General features: G+C 40.8%; 27 non-coding genes across 27 annotated transcripts; all 27 read left to right on the top strand.

Annotated features, from left to right (window-relative positions):
• Positions 1 to 1175: 1175 nt before the first annotated feature.
• On the top strand, positions 1176 to 1249 carry trnat-agu (transfer RNA threonine (anticodon AGU)). The gene has a single exon. It is a non-coding gene; the product is annotated as a tRNA-Thr (tRNA).
• A 284-nt stretch (positions 1250 to 1533) lies between these two features.
• On the top strand, positions 1534 to 1605 carry trnah-gug (transfer RNA histidin (anticodon GUG)). The gene has a single exon. It is a non-coding gene; the product is annotated as a tRNA-His (tRNA).
• Positions 1606 to 2465: 860 nt separating this feature from the next.
• On the top strand, positions 2466 to 2539 carry trnat-agu (transfer RNA threonine (anticodon AGU)). The gene has a single exon. It is a non-coding gene; the product is annotated as a tRNA-Thr (tRNA).
• Positions 2540 to 2823: 284 nt separating this feature from the next.
• Positions 2824 to 2895, top strand: trnah-gug (transfer RNA histidin (anticodon GUG)). The gene has a single exon. It is a non-coding gene; the product is annotated as a tRNA-His (tRNA).
• An 861-nt stretch (positions 2896 to 3756) lies between these two features.
• On the top strand, positions 3757 to 3830 carry trnat-agu (transfer RNA threonine (anticodon AGU)). The gene has a single exon. It is a non-coding gene; the product is annotated as a tRNA-Thr (tRNA).
• Positions 3831 to 4114: 284 nt separating this feature from the next.
• trnah-gug (transfer RNA histidin (anticodon GUG)) lies at positions 4115 to 4186 on the top strand. Its single transcript has one exon. It is a non-coding gene; the product is annotated as a tRNA-His (tRNA).
• Positions 4187 to 5044: 858 nt separating this feature from the next.
• trnat-agu (transfer RNA threonine (anticodon AGU)) lies at positions 5045 to 5118 on the top strand. Its single transcript has one exon. It is a non-coding gene; the product is annotated as a tRNA-Thr (tRNA).
• Positions 5119 to 5402: 284 nt separating this feature from the next.
• On the top strand, positions 5403 to 5474 carry trnah-gug (transfer RNA histidin (anticodon GUG)). Its single transcript has one exon. It is a non-coding gene; the product is annotated as a tRNA-His (tRNA).
• An 858-nt stretch (positions 5475 to 6332) lies between these two features.
• trnat-agu (transfer RNA threonine (anticodon AGU)) lies at positions 6333 to 6406 on the top strand. The gene has a single exon. It is a non-coding gene; the product is annotated as a tRNA-Thr (tRNA).
• Positions 6407 to 6690: 284 nt separating this feature from the next.
• Positions 6691 to 6762, top strand: trnah-gug (transfer RNA histidin (anticodon GUG)). The gene has a single exon. It is a non-coding gene; the product is annotated as a tRNA-His (tRNA).
• Positions 6763 to 7979: 1217 nt separating this feature from the next.
• trnah-gug (transfer RNA histidin (anticodon GUG)) lies at positions 7980 to 8051 on the top strand. Its single transcript has one exon. It is a non-coding gene; the product is annotated as a tRNA-His (tRNA).
• Positions 8052 to 8911: 860 nt separating this feature from the next.
• trnat-agu (transfer RNA threonine (anticodon AGU)) lies at positions 8912 to 8985 on the top strand. The gene has a single exon. It is a non-coding gene; the product is annotated as a tRNA-Thr (tRNA).
• Positions 8986 to 9269: 284 nt separating this feature from the next.
• trnah-gug (transfer RNA histidin (anticodon GUG)) lies at positions 9270 to 9341 on the top strand. The gene has a single exon. It is a non-coding gene; the product is annotated as a tRNA-His (tRNA).
• Positions 9342 to 10201: 860 nt separating this feature from the next.
• trnat-agu (transfer RNA threonine (anticodon AGU)) lies at positions 10202 to 10275 on the top strand. Its single transcript has one exon. It is a non-coding gene; the product is annotated as a tRNA-Thr (tRNA).
• A 284-nt stretch (positions 10276 to 10559) lies between these two features.
• Positions 10560 to 10631, top strand: trnah-gug (transfer RNA histidin (anticodon GUG)). The gene has a single exon. It is a non-coding gene; the product is annotated as a tRNA-His (tRNA).
• Positions 10632 to 11491: 860 nt separating this feature from the next.
• On the top strand, positions 11492 to 11565 carry trnat-agu (transfer RNA threonine (anticodon AGU)). Its single transcript has one exon. It is a non-coding gene; the product is annotated as a tRNA-Thr (tRNA).
• A 284-nt stretch (positions 11566 to 11849) lies between these two features.
• trnah-gug (transfer RNA histidin (anticodon GUG)) lies at positions 11850 to 11921 on the top strand. Its single transcript has one exon. It is a non-coding gene; the product is annotated as a tRNA-His (tRNA).
• Positions 11922 to 12780: 859 nt separating this feature from the next.
• Positions 12781 to 12854, top strand: trnat-agu (transfer RNA threonine (anticodon AGU)). Its single transcript has one exon. It is a non-coding gene; the product is annotated as a tRNA-Thr (tRNA).
• Positions 12855 to 13138: 284 nt separating this feature from the next.
• Positions 13139 to 13210, top strand: trnah-gug (transfer RNA histidin (anticodon GUG)). Its single transcript has one exon. It is a non-coding gene; the product is annotated as a tRNA-His (tRNA).
• Positions 13211 to 14070: 860 nt separating this feature from the next.
• Positions 14071 to 14144, top strand: trnat-agu (transfer RNA threonine (anticodon AGU)). Its single transcript has one exon. It is a non-coding gene; the product is annotated as a tRNA-Thr (tRNA).
• Positions 14145 to 14428: 284 nt separating this feature from the next.
• trnah-gug (transfer RNA histidin (anticodon GUG)) lies at positions 14429 to 14500 on the top strand. The gene has a single exon. It is a non-coding gene; the product is annotated as a tRNA-His (tRNA).
• An 861-nt stretch (positions 14501 to 15361) lies between these two features.
• Positions 15362 to 15435, top strand: trnat-agu (transfer RNA threonine (anticodon AGU)). Its single transcript has one exon. It is a non-coding gene; the product is annotated as a tRNA-Thr (tRNA).
• A 284-nt stretch (positions 15436 to 15719) lies between these two features.
• Positions 15720 to 15791, top strand: trnah-gug (transfer RNA histidin (anticodon GUG)). Its single transcript has one exon. It is a non-coding gene; the product is annotated as a tRNA-His (tRNA).
• Positions 15792 to 16651: 860 nt separating this feature from the next.
• trnat-agu (transfer RNA threonine (anticodon AGU)) lies at positions 16652 to 16725 on the top strand. The gene has a single exon. It is a non-coding gene; the product is annotated as a tRNA-Thr (tRNA).
• Positions 16726 to 17009: 284 nt separating this feature from the next.
• On the top strand, positions 17010 to 17081 carry trnah-gug (transfer RNA histidin (anticodon GUG)). Its single transcript has one exon. It is a non-coding gene; the product is annotated as a tRNA-His (tRNA).
• Positions 17082 to 17941: 860 nt separating this feature from the next.
• On the top strand, positions 17942 to 18015 carry trnat-agu (transfer RNA threonine (anticodon AGU)). The gene has a single exon. It is a non-coding gene; the product is annotated as a tRNA-Thr (tRNA).
• A 285-nt stretch (positions 18016 to 18300) lies between these two features.
• On the top strand, positions 18301 to 18372 carry trnah-gug (transfer RNA histidin (anticodon GUG)). Its single transcript has one exon. It is a non-coding gene; the product is annotated as a tRNA-His (tRNA).
• The last annotated feature ends 285 nt before the right edge of the window (positions 18373 to 18657 follow it).

Consider the following 18657-nt stretch of genomic DNA (forward strand, 5'->3'; position numbering starts at 1 on the left):
ATTGGAAGCGATACAGACACCTTCAATTCTCTAGCAACAGGGTTTCTTAAGCTACGTTTTGAGACGCAAAGTGGGCCTGAGCAGGTCAGAGGCAGTGTTGCCAAATCCTCAGGAAGGAAAGTAGCTATTGGTGGTCCTAAAAGTAGCTAGAAGTCGCTAAATGACATCATCACATAATTTTCATAATTGGCCAAGTGGATGTAATTGTGATTGACGCTGTAGGAGAGAGGAATAACGTCGCGGAGAGACAAAAAGTGAGTAAAAAACACCCTAAGTATGTTTAGAACTAAAATTGAACTTTCTTCTGTCGATTCTTGTCTTTTTTCTGAATATTCACTAAATATAGCGACAAAGTCGCTAAGTTGGCAACACTGGTGAGAGGTGGGTAGCGAGATATCAGTAATCAATTGTAATCACATACTATTTCTTCTTAATTATGGTCATTCGAGGACAGTACATTTTTCATTTGGGTCTCGAGATGAATAACTCAAGAACCTCTGACATGTTAATAACCGCTTTGGGTCCCAAATCATAGTTTAAGATCCATGTCAGAGGTTCTTGAGTTTATTCATCTCGAGACCCAAATGAAAAATGTACTGTCCTCGAATGACCATAATTAAGAAGAAATAGTATGTGATTACAATTGATTACTGATATCTCGCTACCCACCTCTCACCAGTGTTGCCAACTTAGCGACTTTGTCGCTATATTTAGTGAATATTCAGAAAAAAGACAAGAATCGACAGAAGAAAGTTCAATTTTAGTTCTAAACATACTTAGGGTGTTTTTTACTCACTTTTTGTCTCTCCCGCGACGTTATTCCTCTCTCCTACAGCGTCAATCACAATTACATCCACTTGGCCAATTATGAAAATTATGTGATGATGTCATTTAGCGACTTCTGGCTACATTTAGGACCACCGATAGCTACTTTCCTTCCTGAGGATTTGGCAACACTGCCTCTGACCTGCTCAGGCCCACTTTGCGTCCCAAAACGTAGCTTAAGAAACCCTGTTGCTAGAGAATTGAAGGTGTCTGTATCGCTTCCAATATTAGTAAAATACATCTCTTTTGTGATGTGATTTTGCTAGACAGAGATGTGGGTTAAATGAATGAGATTGGTTTGATTCAAATAGGTGTGGGTGTTCACATCTGCAACATATATGACTTTTATGGGTGCTGTGGCTTAGTTGGTTAAAGTGCCTGTCTAGTAAACAGGAGATCCTGAGTTCAAATCTCAGCAGTACCTTTTTATTGTTCACATTGGTGGAGAAGGTCAGAGGGGAGGGCACTCAGGTTTTCTCACCAATGGGTTTAGAGAATTAGAGATGACGTGAGGAGGATGCAATTGAGATATTCCAATGTCACGGAAAAAGGGCACTTTTCGAATGAGAAAAAACCTGCCGACTGTGTAAAGCTCGACTGTTTCTTCAGTTGATTCATTATCGAGGCCAAAATGAAAAGAGTTTAGCCAGCTTGTGCACATCACTTTCACAGCCTATGTAGGCTTTACAAAGCCAGCTCTTGAAGCCAGCCGTGATCGTATAGTGGTTAGTACTCTGCGTTGTGGTCGCAGCAACCCCGGTTCGAATCCGGGTCACGGCACTGCAAAGTAATTTTAGAAGGGTTGTTTTTTGAACGAGTTAAGACTTACTATGCTGTTTCAGACGTTTTTACCATTTTTAAGCTCGAGAGCCAAATGAGAAATGCAGTGTCCTCGAACGACCAACATTATGAAGAAATAGTGCATGATTCTGAATGTTTACTCATATCTCGCGACCCACCTATGACATGTTAATAACCGCTTTGGGTCCCAAATCATAGTTTAAGAATCCATGTCAGAGGTTCTTGAGTTTATTCATCTCGAGACCCAAATGAAAAATGTACTGTCCTCGAATGACCATAATTAAGAAGAAATAGTATGTGATTACAATTGATTACTGATATCTCGCTACCCACCTCTCACCAGTGTTGCCAACTTAGCGACTTTGTCGCTATATTTAGTGAATATTCAGAAAAAAGACAAGAATCGACAGAAGAAAGTTCAATTTTAGTTCTAAACATACTTAGGGTGTTTTTTACTCACTTTTTGTCTCTCCCGCGACGTTATTCCTCTCTCCTACAGCGTCAATCACAATTACATCCACTTGGCCAATTATGAAAATTATGTGATGATGTCATTTAGCGACTTCTAGCTACTTTTAGGACCACCAATAGCTACTTTCCTTCCTGAGGATTTGGCAACACTGCCTCTGACCTGCTCAGGCCCACTTTGCGTCTCAAAACGTAGCTTAAGAAACCCTGTTGCTAGAGAATTGAAGGTGTCTGTATCGCTTCCAATATTAGTAAAATACATCTCTTTTGTGATGTGATTTTGCTAGACAGAGATGTGGGTTAAATGAATGAGATTGGTTTGATTCAAATAGGTGTGGGTGTTCACATCTGCAACATATATGACTTTTATGGGTGCTGTGGCTTAGTTGGTTAAAGTGCCTGTCTAGTAAACAGGAGATCCTGAGTTCAAATCTCAGCAGTACCTTTTTATTGTTCACATTGGTGGAGAAGGTCAGAGGGGAGGGCACTCAGGTTTTCTCACCAATGGGTTTAGAGAATTAGAGATGACGTGAGGAGGATGCAATTGAGATATTCCAATGTCACGGAAAAAGGGCACTTTTCGAATGAGAAAAAACCTGCCGACTGTGTAAAGCTCGACTGTTTCTTCAGTTGATTCATTATCGAGGCCAAAATGAAAAGAGTTTAGCCAGCTTGTGCACATCACTTTCACAGCCTATGTAGGCTTTACAAAGCCAGCTCTTGAAGCCAGCCGTGATCGTATAGTGGTTAGTACTCTGCGTTGTGGTCGCAGCAACCCCGGTTCGAATCCGGGTCACGGCACTGCAAAGTAAATTTTAGAAGGGTTGTTTTTTGAACGAGTTAAGACTTACTATGCTGTTTCAGACGTTTTTACCATTTTTAAGCTCGAGAGCCAAATGAGAAATGCAGTGTCCTCGAACGACCAACATTATGAAGAAATAGTGCATGATTCTGAATGTTTACTCATATCTCGCGACCCACCTATGACATGTTAATAACCGCTTTGGGTCCCAAATCATAGTTTAAGAATCCATGTCAGAGGTTCTTGAGTTTATTCATCTCGAGACCCAAATGAAAAATGTACTGTCCTCGAATGACCATAATTAAGAAGAAATAGTATGTGATTACAATTGATTACTGATATCTCGCTACCCACCTCTCACCAGTGTTGCCAACTTAGCGACTTTGTCGCTATATTTAGTGAATATTCAGAAAAAAGACAAGAATCGACAGAAGAAAGTTCAATTTTAGTTCTAAACATACTTAGGGTGTTTTTTACTCACTTTTTGTCTCTCCCGCGACGTTATTCCTCTCTCCTACAGCGTCAATCACAATTACATCCACTTGGCCAATTATGAAAATTATGTGATGATGTCATTTAGCGACTTCTAGCTACATTTAGGACCACCGATAGCTACTTTCCTTCCTGAGGATTTGGCAACACTGCCTCTGACCTGCTCAGGCCCACTTTGCGTCTCAAAACGTAGATTAAGAAACCCTGTTGCTAGAGAATTGAAGGTGTCTGTATCGCTTCCAATATTAGTAAAATACATCTCTTTTGTGATGTGATTTTGCTAAACAGAGATGTGGGTTAAATGAATGAGATTGGTTTGATTCAAATAGGTGTGGGTGTTCACATCTGCAACATATTTGACTTTTATGGGTGCTGTGGCTTAGTTGGTTAAAGTGCCTGTCTAGTAAACAGGAGACCCTGAGTTCAAATCTCAGCAGTACCTTTTTATTGTTCACATTGTTGGAGAAGGTCAGAGGGGAGGGCACTCAGGTTTTCTCACCAATGGGTTTAGAGAATTAGAGATGACGTGAGGAGGATGCAATTGAGATATTCCAATGTCACGGAAAAAGGGCACTTTTCGAATGAGAAAAAACCTGCCGACTGTGTAAAGCTCGACTGTTTCTTCAGTTGATTCATTATCGAGGCCAAAATGAAAAGAGTTTAGCCAGCTTGTGCACATCACTTTCACAGCCTATGTAGGCTTTACAAAGCCAGCTCTTGAAGCCAGCCGTGATCGTATAGTGGTTAGTACTCTGCGTTGTGGTCGCAGCAACCCCGGTTCGAATCCGGGTCACGGCACTGCAATGTAATTTTAGAAGGGTTGTTTTTTGAACGAGTTAAGACTTACTATGCTGTTTCAGACGTTTTTACCATTTTTAAGCTCGAGAGCCAAATGAGAAATGCAGTGTCCTCGAACGACCAACATTATGAAGAAATAGTGCATGATTCTGAATGTTTACTCATATCTCGCGACCCACCTATGACATGTTAATAACCGCTTTGGGTCCCAAATCATAGTTTAAGAATCCATGTCAGAGGTTCTTGAGTTATTCATCTCGAGACCCAAATGAAAAATGTACTGTCCTCGAATGACCATAATTAAGAAGAAATAGTATGTGATTACAATTGATTACTGATATCTCGCTACCCACCTCTCACCAGTGTTGCCAACTTAGCGACTTTGTCGCTATATTTAGTGAATATTCAGAAAAAAGACAAGAATCGACAGAAGAAAGTTCAATTTTAGTTCTAAACATACTTAGGGTGTTTTTTACTCACTTTTTGTCTCTCCCGCGACGTTATTCCTCTCTCCTACAGCGTCAATCACAATTACATCCACTTGGCCAATTATGAAAATTATGTGATGATGTCATTTAGCGACTTCTAGGCTACATTTAGGACCACCGATAGCTACTTTCCTTCCTGAGGATTTGGCAACACTGCCTCTGACCTGCTCAGGCCCACTTTGCGTCTCAAAACGTAGCTTAAGAAACCCTGTTGCTAGAGAATTGAAGGTGTCTGTATCGCTTCCAATATTAGTAAAATACATCTCTTTTGTGATGTGATTTTGCTAGACAGAGATGTGGGTTAAATGAATGAGATTGGTTTGATTCAAATAGGTGTGGGTGTTCACATCTGCAACATATTGACTTTATGGGTGCTGTGGCTTAGTTGGTTAAAGTGCCTGTCTAGTAAACAGGAGATCCTGAGTTCAAATCTCAGCAGTACCTTTTTATTGTTCACATTGGTGGAGAAGGTCAGAGGGGAGGGCACTCAGGTTTTCTCACCAATGGGTTTAGAGAATTAGAGATGACGTGAGGAGGATGCAATTGAGATATTCCAATGTCACGGAAAAAGGGCACTTTTCGAATGAGAAAAAACCTGCCGACTGTGTAAAGCTCGACTGTTTCTTCAGTTGATTCATTATCGAGGCCAAAATGAAAAGAGTTTAGCCAGCTTGTGCACATCACTTTCACAGCCTATGTAGGCTTTACAAAGCCAGCTCTTGAAGCCAGCCGTGATCGTATAGTGGTTAGTACTCTGCGTTGTGGTCGCAGCAACCCCGGTTCGAATCCGGGTCACGGCACTGCAAAGTAATTTTAGAAGGGTTGTTTTTTGAACGAGTTAAGACTTACTATGCTGTTTCAGACGTTTTTACCATTTTTAAGCTCGAGAGCCAAATGAGAAATGCAGTGTCCTCGAACGACCAACATTATGAAGAAATAGTGCATGATTCTGAATGTTTACTCATATCTCGCGACCCACCTATGACATGTTAATAACCGCTTTGGGTCCCAAATCATAGTTTAAGAATCCATGTCAGAGGTTCTTGAGTTTATTCATCTCGAGACCCAAATGAAAAATGTACTGTCCTCGAATGACCATAATTAAGAAGAAATAGTATGTGATTACAATTGATTACTGATATCTCGCTACCCACCTTCACCAGTGTTGCCAACTTAGCGACTTTGTCGCTATATTTAGTGAATATTCAGAAAAAAGACAAGAATCGACAGAAAAAAGTTAATTTTAGTTCTAAACATACTTAGGGTGTTTTTTACTCACTTTTTGTCTCTCCCGCGACGTTATTCCTCTCTCCTACAGCGTCAATCACAATTACATCCACTTGGCCAATTATGAAAATTGTGTGATGATGTCATTTAGCTACTTCTAGCTACTTTTAGGACCACCAATAGCTACTTTCCTTCCTGAGGATTTGGCAACACTGCCTCTGACCTGCTCAGGCCCACTTTGCGTCTCAAAACGTAGATTAAGAAACCCTGTTGCTAGAGAATTGAAGGTGTCTGTATCGCTTCCAATATTAGTAAAATACATCTCTTTTGTGATGTGATTTTGCTAAACAGAGATGTGGGTTAAATGAATGAGATTGGTTTGATTCAAATAGGTGTGGGTGTTCACATCTGCAACATATTTGACTTTTATGGGTGCTGTGGCTTAGTTGGTTAAAGTGCCTGTCTAGTAAACAGGAGACCCTGAGTTCAAATCTCAGCAGTACCTTTTTATTGTTCACATTGTTGGAGAAGGTCAGAGGGGAGGGCACTCAGGTTTTCTCACCAATGGGTTTAGAGAATTAGAGATGACGTGAGGAGGATGCAATTGAGATATTCCAATGTCACGGAAAAAGGGCACTTTTCGAATGAGAAAAAACCTGCCGACTGTGTAAAGCTCGACTGTTTCTTCAGTTGATTCATTATCGAGGCCAAAATGAAAAGAGTTTAGCCAGCTTGTGCACATCACTTTCACAGCCTATGTAGGCTTTACAAAGCCAGCTCTTGAAGCCAGCCGTGATCGTATAGTGGTTAGTACTCTGCGTTGTGGTCGCAGCAACCCCGGTTCGAATCCGGGTCACGGCACTGCAAAGAAATTTTAGAAGGGTTGTTTTTTGAACGAGTTAAGACTTACTATGCTGTTTCAGACGTTTTTACCATTTTTAAGCTCGAGAGCCAAATGAGAAATGCAGTGTCCTCGAACGACCAACATTATGAAGAAATAGTGCATGATTCTGAATGTTTACTCATATCTCGCGACCCACCTATGACATGTTAATAACCGCTTTGGGTCCCAAATCATAGTTTAAGAATCCATGTCAGAGGTTCTTGAGTTTATTCATCTCGAGACCCAAATGAAAAATGTACTGTCCTCGAATGACCATAATTAAGAAGAAATAGTATGTGATTACAATTGATTACTGATATCTCGCTACCCACCTCTCACCAGTGTTGCCAACTTAGCGACTTTGTCGCTATATTTAGTGAATATTCAGAAAAAAGACAAGAATCGACAGAAGAAAGTTAATTTTAGTTCTAAACATACTTAGGGTGTTTTTTACTCACTTTTTGTCTCTCCCGCGACGTTATTCCTCTCTCCTACAGCGTCAATCACAATTACATCCACTTGGCCAATTATGAAAATTGTGTGATGATGTCATTTAGCTACTTCTAGCTACTTTTAGGACCACCAATAGCTACTTTCCTTCCTGAGGATTTGGCAACACTGCCTCTGACCTGCTCAGGCCCACTTTGCGTCTCAAAACGTAGATTAAGAAACCCTGTTGCTAGAGAATTGAAGGTGTCTGTATCGCTTCCAATATTAGTAAAATACATCTCTTTTGTGATGTGATTTTGCTAACAGAGATGTGGGTTAAATGAATGAGATTGGTTTGATTCAAATAGGTGTGGGTGTTCACATCTGCAACATATTTGACTTTTATGGGTGCTGTGGCTTAGTTGGTTAAAGTGCCTGTCTAGTAAACAGGAGATCCCTGAGTTCAAATCTCAGCAGTACCTTTTTATTGTTCACATTGGTGGAGAAGGTCAGAGGGGAGGGCACTCAGGTTTTCTCACCAATGGGTTTAGAGAATTAGAGATGACGTGAGGAGGATGCAATTGAGATATTCCAATGTCACGGAAAAAGGGCACTTTTCGAATGAGAAAAAACCTGCCGACTGTGTAAAGCTCGACTGTTTCTTCAGTTGATTCATTATCGAGGCCAAAATGAAAAGAGTTTAGCCAGCTTGTGCACATCACTTTCACAGCCTATGTAGGCTTTACAAAGCCAGCTCTTGAAGCCAGCCGTGATCGTATAGTGGTTAGTACTCTGCGTTGTGGTCGCAGCAACCCCGGTTCGAATCCGGGTCACGGCACTGCAAAGTAAATTTTAGAAGGGTTGTTTTTTGAACGAGTTAAGACTTACTATGCTGTTTCAGACGTTTTTACCATTTTTAAGCTCGAGAGCCAAATGAGAAATGCAGTGTCCTCGAACGACCAACATTATGAAGAAATAGTGCATGATTCTGAATGTTTACTCATATCTCGCGACCCACCTATGACATGTTAATAACCGCTTTGGGTCCCAAATCATAGTTTAAGAATCCATGTCAGAGGTTCTTGAGTTTATTCATCTCGAGACCCAAATGAAAAATGTACTGTCCTCGAATGACCATAATTAAGAAGAAATAGTATGTGATTACAATTGATTACTGATATCTCGCTACCCACCTCTCACCAGTGTTGCCAACTTAGCGACTTTGTCGCTATATTTAGTGAATATTCAGAAAAAAGACAAGAATCGACAGAAGAAAGTTCAATTTTAGTTCTAAACATACTTAGGGTGTTTTTTACTCACTTTTTGTCTCTCCCGCGACGTTATTCCTCTCTCCTACAGCGTCAATCACAATTACATCCACTTGGCCAATTATGAAAATTATGTGATGATGTCATTTAGCGACTTCTGGCTACATTTAGGACCACCGATAGCTACTTTCCTTCCTGAGGATTTGGCAACACTGCCTCTGACCTGCTCAGGCCCACTTTGCGTCCCAAAACGTAGCTTAAGAAACCCTGTTGCTAGAGAATTGAAGGTGTCTGTATCGTTTCCAATATTAGTAAAATACATCTCTTTTGTGATGTGATTTTGCTAGACAGAGATGTGGGTTAAATGAATGAGATTGGTTTGATTCAAATAGGTGTGGGTGTTCACATCTGCAACATATATGACTTTATGGGTGCTGTGGCTTAGTTGGTTAAAGTGCCTGTCTAGTAAACAGGAGATCCTGAGTTCAAATCTCAGCAGTACCTTTTTATTGTTCACATTGGTGGAGAAGGTCAGAGGGGAGGGCACTCAGGTTTTCTCACCAATGGGTTTAGAGAATTAGAGATGACGTGAGGAGGATGCAATTGAGATATTCCAATGTCACGGAAAAAGGGCACTTTTCGAATGAGAAAAAACCTGCCGACTGTGTAAAGCTCCACTGTTTCTTCAGTTGATTCATTATCGAGACCAAAATGAAAAGAGTTTAGCCAGCTTGTGCACATCACTTTCACAGCCTATGTAGGCTTTACAAAGCCAGCTCTTGAAGCCAGCCGTGATCGTATAGTGGTTAGTACTCTGCGTTGTGGTCGCAGCAACCCCGGTTCGAATCCGGGTCACGGCACTGCAATGTAATTTTAGAAGGGTTGTTTTTTGAACGAGTTAAGACTTACTATGCTGTTTCAGACGTTTTTACCATTTTTAAGCTCGAGAGCCAAATGAGAAATGCAGTGTCCTCGAACGACCAACATTATGAAGAAATAGTGCATGATTCTGAATGTTTACTCATATCTCGCGACCCACCTATGACATGTTAATAACCGCTTTGGGTCCCAAATCATAGTTTAAGAATCCATGTCAGAGGTTCTTGAGTTTATTCATCTCGAGACCCAAATGAAAAATGTACTGTCCTCGAATGACCATAATTAAGAAGAAATAGTATGTGATTACAATTGATTACTGATATCTCGCTACCCACCTCTCACCAGTGTTGCCAACTTAGCGACTTTGTCGCTATATTTAGTGAATATTCAGAAAAAAGACAAGAATCGACAGAAGAAAGTTCAATTTTAGTTCTAAACATACTTAGGGTGTTTTTTACTCACTTTTTGTCTCTCCCGCGACGTTATTCCTCTCTCCTACAGCGTCAATCACAATTACATCCACTTGGCCAATTATGAAAATTATGTGATGATGTCATTTAGCGACTTCTGGCTACATTTAGGACCACCGATAGCTACTTTCCTTCCTGAGGATTTGGCAACACTGCCTCTGACCTGCTCAGGCCCACTTTGCGTCTCAAAACGTAGATTAAGAAACCCTGTTGCTAGAGAATTGAAGGTGTCTGTATCGCTTCCAATATTAGTAAAATACATCTCTTTTGTGATGTGATTTTGCTAGACAGAGATGTGGGTTAAATGAATGAGATTGGTTTGATTCAAATAGGTGTGGGTGTTCACATCTGCAACATATTTGACTTTTATGGGTGCTGTGGCTTAGTTGGTTAAAGTGCCTGTCTAGTAAACAGGAGACCCTGAGTTCAAATCTCAGCAGTACCTTTTTATTGTTCACATTGGTGGAGAAGGTCAGAGGGGAGGGCACTCAGGTTTTCTCACCAATGGGTTTAGAGAATTAGAGATGACGTGAGGAGGATGCAATTGAGATATTCCAATGTCACGGAAAAAGGGCACTTTTCGAATGAGAAAAAACCTGCCGACTGTGTAAAGCTCGACTGTTTCTTCAGTTGATTCATTATCGAGGCCAAAATGAAAAGAGTTTAGCCAGCTTGTGCACATCACTTTCACAGCCTATGTAGGCTTTACAAAGCCAGCTCTTGAAGCCAGCCGTGATCGTATAGTGGTTAGTACTCTGCGTTGTGGTCGCAGCAACCCCGGTTCGAATCCGGGTCACGGCACTGCAAAGTAAATTTTAGAAGGGTTGTTTTTTGAACGAGTTAAGACTTACTATGCTGTTTCAGACGTTTTTACCATTTTTAAGCTCGAGAGCCAAATGAGAAATGCAGTGTCCTCGAACGACCAACATTATGAAGAAATAGTGCATGATTCTGAATGTTTACTCATATCTCGCGACCCACCTATGACATGTTAATAACCGCTTTGGGTCCCAAATCATAGTTTAAGAATCCATGTCAGAGGTTCTTGAGTTTATTCATCTCGAGACCCAAATGAAAAATGTACTGTCCTCGAATGACCATAATTAAGAAGAAATAGTATGTGATTACAATTGATTACTGATATCTCGCTACCCACCTCTCACCAGTGTTGCCAACTTAGCGACTTTGTCGCTATATTTAGTGAATATTCAGAAAAAAGACAAGAATCGACAGAAGAAAGTTAATTTTAGTTCTAAACATACTTAGGGTGTTTTTTACTCACTTTTTGTCTCTCCCGCGACGTTATTCCTCTCTCCTACAGCGTCAATCACAATTACATCCACTTGGCCAATTATGAAAATTATGTGATGATGTCATTTAGCGACTTCTGGCTACATTTAGGACCACCGATAGCTACTTTCCTTCCTGAGGATTTGGCAACACTGCCTCTGACCTGCTCAGGCCCACTTTGCGTCTCAAAACGTAGCTTAAGAAACCCTGTTGCTAGAGAATTGAAGGTGTCTGTATCGCTTCCAATATTAGTAAAATACATCTCTTTTGTGATGTGATTTTGCTAGACAGAGATGTGGGTTAAATGAATGAGATTGGTTTGATTCAAATAGGTGTGGGTGTTCACATCTGCAACATATTTGACTTTTATGGGTGCTGTGGCTTAGTTGGTTAAAGTGCCTGTCTAGTAAACAGGAGATCCTGAGTTCAAATCTCAGCAGTACCTTTTTATTGTTCACATTGGTGGAGAAGGTCAGAGGGGAGGGCACTCAGGTTTTCTCACCAATGGGTTTAGAGAATTAGAGATGACGTGAGGAGGATGCAATTGAGATATTCCAATGTCACGGAAAAAGGGCACTTTTCGAATGAGAAAAAACCTGCCGACTGTGTAAAGCTCGACTGTTTCTTCAGTTGATTCATTATCGAGGCCAAAATGAAAAGAGTTTAGCCAGCTTGTGCACATCACTTTCACAGCCTATGTAGGCTTTACAAAGCCAGCTCTTGAAGCCAGCCGTGATCGTATAGTGGTTAGTACTCTGCGTTGTGGTCGCAGCAACCCCGGTTCGAATCCGGGTCACGGCACTGCAATGTAATTTTAGAAGGGTTGTTTTTTGAACGAGTTAAGACTTACTATGCTGTTTCAGACGTTTTTACCATTTTTAAGCTCGAGAGCCAAATGAGAAATGCAGTGTCCTCGAACGACCAACATTATGAAGAAATAGTGCATGATTCTGAATGTTTACTCATATCTCGCGACCCACCTATGACATGTTAATAACCGCTTTGGGTCCCAAATCATAGTTTAAGAATCCATGTCAGAGGTTCTTGAGTTATTCATCTCGAGACCCAAATGAAAAATGTACTGTCCTCGAATGACCATAATTAAGAAGAAATAGTATGTGATTACAATTGATTACTGATATCTCGCTACCCACCTCTCACCAGTGTTGCCAACTTAGCGACTTTGTCGCTATATTTAGTGAATATTCAGAAAAAAGACAAGAATCGACAGAAGAAAGTTCAATTTTAGTTCTAAACATACTTAGGGATGTTTTTTACTCACTTTTTGTCTCTCCCGCGACGTTATTCCTCTCTCCTACAGCGTCAATCACAATTACATCCACTTGGCCAATTATGAAAATTATGTGATGATGTCATTTAGCGACTTCTGGCTACATTTAGGACCACCGATAGCTACTTTCCTTCCTGAGGATTTGGCAACACTGCCTCTGACCTGCTCAGGCCCACTTTGCGTCCCAAAACGTAGCTTAAGAAACCCTGTTGCTAGAGAATTGAAGGTGTCTGTATCGTTTCCAATATTAGTAAAATACATCTCTTTTGTGATGTGATTTTGCGAGACAGAGATGTGGGTTAAATGAATGAGATTGGTTTGATTCAAATAGGTGTGGGTGTTCACATCTGCAACATATATGACTTTATGGGTGCTGTGGCTTAGTTGGTTAAAGTGCCTGTCTAGTAAACAGGAGATCCTGAGTTCAAATCTCAGCAGTACCTTTTTATTGTTCACATTGGTGGAGAAGGTCAGAGGGGAGGGCACTCAGGTTTTCTCACCAATGGGTTTAGAGAATTAGAGATGACGTGAGGAGGATGCAATTGAGATATTCCAATGTCACGGAAAAAGGGCACTTTTCGAATGAGAAAAAACCTGCCGACTGTGTAAAGCTCCACTGTTTCTTCAGTTGATTCATTATCGAGACCAAAATGAAAAGAGTTTAGCCAGCTTGTGCACATCACTTTCACAGCCTATGTAGGCTTTACAAAGCCAGCTCTTGAAGCCAGCCGTGATCGTATAGTGGTTAGTACTCTGCGTTGTGGTCGCAGCAACCCCGGTTCGAATCCGGGTCACGGCACTGCAATGTAATTTTAGAAGGGTTGTTTTTTGAACGAGTTAAGACTTACTATGCTGTTTCAGACGTTTTTACCATTTTTAAGCTCGAGAGCCAAATGAGAAATGCAGTGTCCTCGAACGACCAACATTATGAAGAAATAGTGCATGATTCTGAATGTTTACTCATATCTCGCGACCCACCTATGACATGTTAATAACCGCTTTGGGTCCCAAATCATAGTTTAAGAATCCATGTCAGAGGTTCTTGAGTTTATTCATCTCGAGACCCAAATGAAAAATGTACTGTCCTCGAATGACCATAATTAAGAAGAAATAGTATGTGATTACAATTGATTACTGATATCTCGCTACCCACCTCTCACCAGTGTTGCCAACTTAGCGACTTTGTCGCTATATTTAGTGAATATTCAGAAAAAAGACAAGAATCGACAGAAGAAAGTTCAATTTTAGTTCTAAACATACTTAGGGTGTTTTTTACTCACTTTTTGTCTCTCCCGCGACGTTATTCCTCTCTCCTACAGCGTCAATCACAATTACATCCACTTGGCCAATTATGAAAATTATGTGATGATGTCATTTAGCGACTTCTGGCTACATTTAGGACCACCGATAGCTACTTTCCTTCCTGAGGATTTGGCAACACTGCCTCTGACCTGCTCAGGCCCACTTTGCGTCTCAAAACGTAGATTAAGAAACCCTGTTGCTAGAGAATTGAAGGTGTCTGTATCGCTTCCAATATTAGTAAAATACATCTCTTTTGTGATGTGATTTTGCTAAACAGAGATGTGGGTTAAATGAATGAGATTGGTTTGATTCAAATAGGTGTGGGTGTTCACATCTGCAACATATTTGACTTTTATGGGTGCTGTGGCTTAGTTGGTTAAAGTGCCTGTCTAGTAAACAGGAGACCCTGAGTTCAAATCTCAGCAGTACCTTTTTATTGTTCACATTGGTGGAGAAGGTCAGAGGGGAGGGCACTCAGGTTTTCTCACCAATGGGTTTAGAGAATTAGAGATGACGTGAGGAGGATGCAATTGAGATATTCCAATGTCACGGAAAAAGGGCACTTTTCGAATGAGAAAAAACCTGCCGACTGTGTAAAGCTCGACTGTTTCTTCAGTTGATTCATTATCGAGGCCAAAATGAAAAGAGTTTAGCCAGCTTGTGCACATCACTTTCACAGCCTATGTAGGCTTTACAAAGCCAGCTCTTGAAGCCAGCCGTGATCGTATAGTGGTTAGTACTCTGCGTTGTGGTCGCAGCAACCCCGGTTCGAATCCGGGTCACGGCACTGCAATGTAATTTTAGAAGGGTTGTTTTTTGAACGAGTTAAGACTTACTATGCTGTTTCAGACGTTTTTACCATTTTTAAGCTCGAGAGCCAAATGAGAAATGCAGTGTCCTCGAACGACCAACATTATGAAGAAATAGTGCATGATTCTGAATGTTTACTCATATCTCGCGACCCACCTATGACATGTTAATAACCGCTTTGGGTCCCAAATCATAGTTTAAGAATCCATGTCAGAGGTTCTTGAGTTTATTCATCTCGAGACCCAAATGAAAAATGTACTGTCCTCGAATGACCATAATTAAGAAGAAATAGTATGTGATTACAATTGATTACTGATATCTCGCTACCCACCTCTCACCAGTGTTGCCAACTTAGCGACTTTGTCGCTATATTTAGTGAATATTCAGAAAAAAGACAAGAATCGACAGAAGAAAGTTCAATTTTAGTTCTAAACATACTTAGGGATGTTTTTTACTCACTTTTTGTCTCTCCCGCGACGTTATTCCTCTCTCCTACAGCGTCAATCACAATTACATCCACTTGGCCAATTATGAAAATTATGTGATGATGTCATTTAGCGACTTCTAGGCTACATTTAGGACCACCGATAGCTACTTTCCTTCCTGAGGATTTGGCAACACTGCCTCTGACCTGCTCAGGCCCACTTTGCGTCCCAAAACGTAGCTTAAGAAACCCTGTTGCTAGAGAATTGAAGGTGTCTGTATCGTTTCCAATATTAGTAAAATACATCTCTTTTGTGATGTGATTTTGCTAGACAGAGATGTGGGTTAAATGAATGAGATTGGTTTGATTCAAATAGGTGTGGGTGTTCACATCTGCAACATATATGACTTTATGGGTGCTGTGGCTTAGTTGGTTAAAGTGCCTGTCTAGTAAACAGGAGATCCTGAGTTCAAATCTCAGCAGTACCTTTTTATTGTTCACATTGGTGGAGAAGGTCAGAGGGGAGGGCACTCAGGTTTTCTCACCAATGGGTTTAGAGAATTAGAGATGACGTGAGGAGGATGCAATTGAGATATTCCAATGTCACGGAAAAAGGGCACTTTTCGAATGAGAAAAAACCTGCCGACTGTGTAAAGCTCCACTGTTTCTTCAGTTGATTCATTATCGAGACCAAAATGAAAAGAGTTTAGCCAGCTTGTGCACATCACTTTCACAGCCTATGTAGGCTTTACAAAGCCAGCTCTTGAAGCCAGCCGTGATCGTATAGTGGTTAGTACTCTGCGTTGTGGTCGCAGCAACCCCGGTTCGAATCCGGGTCACGGCACTGCAATGTAATTTTAGAAGGGTTGTTTTTTGAACGAGTTAAGACTTACTATGCTGTTTCAGACGTTTTTACCATTTTTAAGCTCGAGAGCCAAATGAGAAATGCAGTGTCCTCGAACGACCAACATTATGAAGAAATAGTGCATGATTCTGAATGTTTACTCATATCTCGCGACCCACCTATGACATGTTAATAACCGCTTTGGGTCCCAAATCATAGTTTAAGAATCCATGTCAGAGGTTCTTGAGTTTATTCATCTCGAGACCCAAATGAAAAATGTACTGTCCTCGAATGACCATAATTAAGAAGAAATAGTATGTGATTACAATTGATTACTGATATCTCGCTACCCACCTCTCACCAGTGTTGCCAACTTAGCGACTTTGTCGCTATATTTAGTGAATATTCAGAAAAAAGACAAGAATCGACAGAAGAAAGTTCAATTTTAGTTCTAAACATACTTAGGGTGTTTTTTACTCACTTTTTGTCTCTCCCGCGACGTTATTCCTCTCTCCTACAGCGTCAATCACAATTACATCCACTTGGCCAATTATGAAAATTATGTGATGATGTCATTTAGCGACTTCTAGCTACTTTTAGGACCACCAATAGCTACTTTCCTTCCTGAGGATTTGGCAACACTGCCTCTGACCTGCTCAGGCCCACTTTGCGTCCCAAAACGTAGCTTAAGAAACCCTGTTGCTAGAGAATTGAAGGTGTCTGTATCGCTTCCAATATTAGTAAAATACATCTCTTTTGTGATGTGATTTTGCTAGACAGAGATGTGGGTTAAATGAATGAGATTGGTTTGATTCAAATAGGTGTGGGTGTTCACATCTGCAACATATATGACTTTTATGGGTGCTGTGGCTTAGTTGGTTAAAGTGCCTGTCTAGTAAACAGGAGATCCTGAGTTCAAATCTCAGCAGTACCTTTTTATTGTTCACATTGGTGGAGAAGGTCAGAGGGGAGGGCACTCAGGTTTTCTCACCAATGGGTTTAGAGAATTAGAGATGACGTGAGGAGGATGCAATTGAGATATTCCAATGTCACGGAAAAAGGGCACTTTTCGAATGAGAAAAAACCTGCCGACTGTGTAAAGCTCGACTGTTTCTTCAGTTGATTCATTATCGAGGCCAAAATGAAAAGAGTTTAGCCAGCTTGTGCACATCACTTTCACAGCCTATGTAGGCTTTACAAAGCCAGCTCTTGAAGCCAGCCGTGATCGTATAGTGGTTAGTACTCTGCGTTGTGGTCGCAGCAACCCCGGTTCGAATCCGGGTCACGGCACTGCAATGTAATTTTAGAAGGGTTGTTTTTTGAACGAGTTAAGACTTACTATGCTGTTTCAGACGTTTTTACCATTTTTAAGCTCGAGAGCCAAATGAGAAATGCAGTGTCCTCGAACGACCAACATTATGAAGAAATAGTGCATGATTCTGAATGTTTACTCATATCTCGCGACCCACCTATGACATGTTAATAACCGCTTTGGGTCCCAAATCATAGTTTAAGAATCCATGTCAGAGGTTCTTGAGTTTATTCATCTCGAGACCCAAATGAAAAATGTACTGTCCTCGAATGACCATAATTAAGAAGAAATAGTATGTGATTACAATTGATTACTGATATCTCGCTACCCACCTCTCACCAGTGTTGCCAACTTAGCGACTTTGTCGCTATATTTAGTGAATATTCAGAAAAAAGACAAGAATCGACAGAAGAAAGTTCAATTTTAGTTCTAAACATACTTAGGGATGTTTTTTACTCACTTTTTGTCTCTCCCGCGACGTTATTCCTCTCTCCTACAGCGTCAATCACAATTACATCCACTTGGCCAATTATGAAAATTATGTGATGATGTCATTTAGCGACTTCTAGCTACTTTTAGGACCACCAATAGCTACTTTCCTTCCTGAGGATTTGGCAACACTGCCTCTGACCTGCTCAGGCCCACTTTGCGTCCCAAAACGTAGCTTAAGAAACCCTGTTGCTAGAGAATTGAAGGTGTCTGTATCGTTTCCAATATTAGTAAAATACATCTCTTTTGTGATGTGATTTTGCTAGACAGAGATGTGGGTTAAATGAATGAGATTGGTTTGATTCAAATAGGTGTGGGTGTTCACATCTGCAACATATATGACTTTATGGGTGCTGTGGCTTAGTTGGTTAAAGTGCCTGTCTAGTAAACAGGAGATCCTGAGTTCAAATCTCAGCAGTACCTTTTTATTGTTCACATTGGCGGAGAAGGTCAGAGGGGAGGGCACTCAGGTTTTCTCACCAATGGGTTTAGAGAATTAGAGATGACGTGAGGAGGATGCAATTGAGATATTCCAATGTCACGGAAAAAGGGCACTTTTCGAATGAGAAAAAACCTGCCGACTGTGTAAAGCTCCACTGTTTCTTCAGTTGATTCATTATCGAGACCAAAATGAAAAGAGTTTAGCCAGCTTGTGCACATCAGCTTTCACAGCCTATGTAGGCTTTACAAAGCCAGCTCTTGAAGCCAGCCGTGATCGTATAGTGGTTAGTACTCTGCGTTGTGGTCGCAGCAACCCCGGTTCGAATCCGGGTCACGGCACTGCAATGTAATTTTAGAAGGGTTGTTTTTTGAACGAGTTAAGACTTACTATGCTGTTTCAGACGTTTTTACCATTTTTAAGCTCGAGAGCCAAATGAGAAATGCAGTGTCCTCGAACGACCAACATTATGAAGAAATAGTGCATGATTCTGAATGTTTACTCATATCTCGCGACCCACCTATGACATGTTAATAACCGCTTTGGGTCCCAAATCATAGTTTAAGAATCCATGTCAGAGGTTCTTGAGTTTATTCATCTCGAGACCCAAATGAAAAATGTACTGT

Source organism: Oncorhynchus kisutch, unplaced genomic scaffold, assembly GCF_002021735.2.
Source record: "Oncorhynchus kisutch isolate 150728-3 unplaced genomic scaffold, Okis_V2 scaffold4029, whole genome shotgun sequence".
Taxonomy (NCBI): Eukaryota; Metazoa; Chordata; class Actinopteri; order Salmoniformes; family Salmonidae; genus Oncorhynchus; species Oncorhynchus kisutch.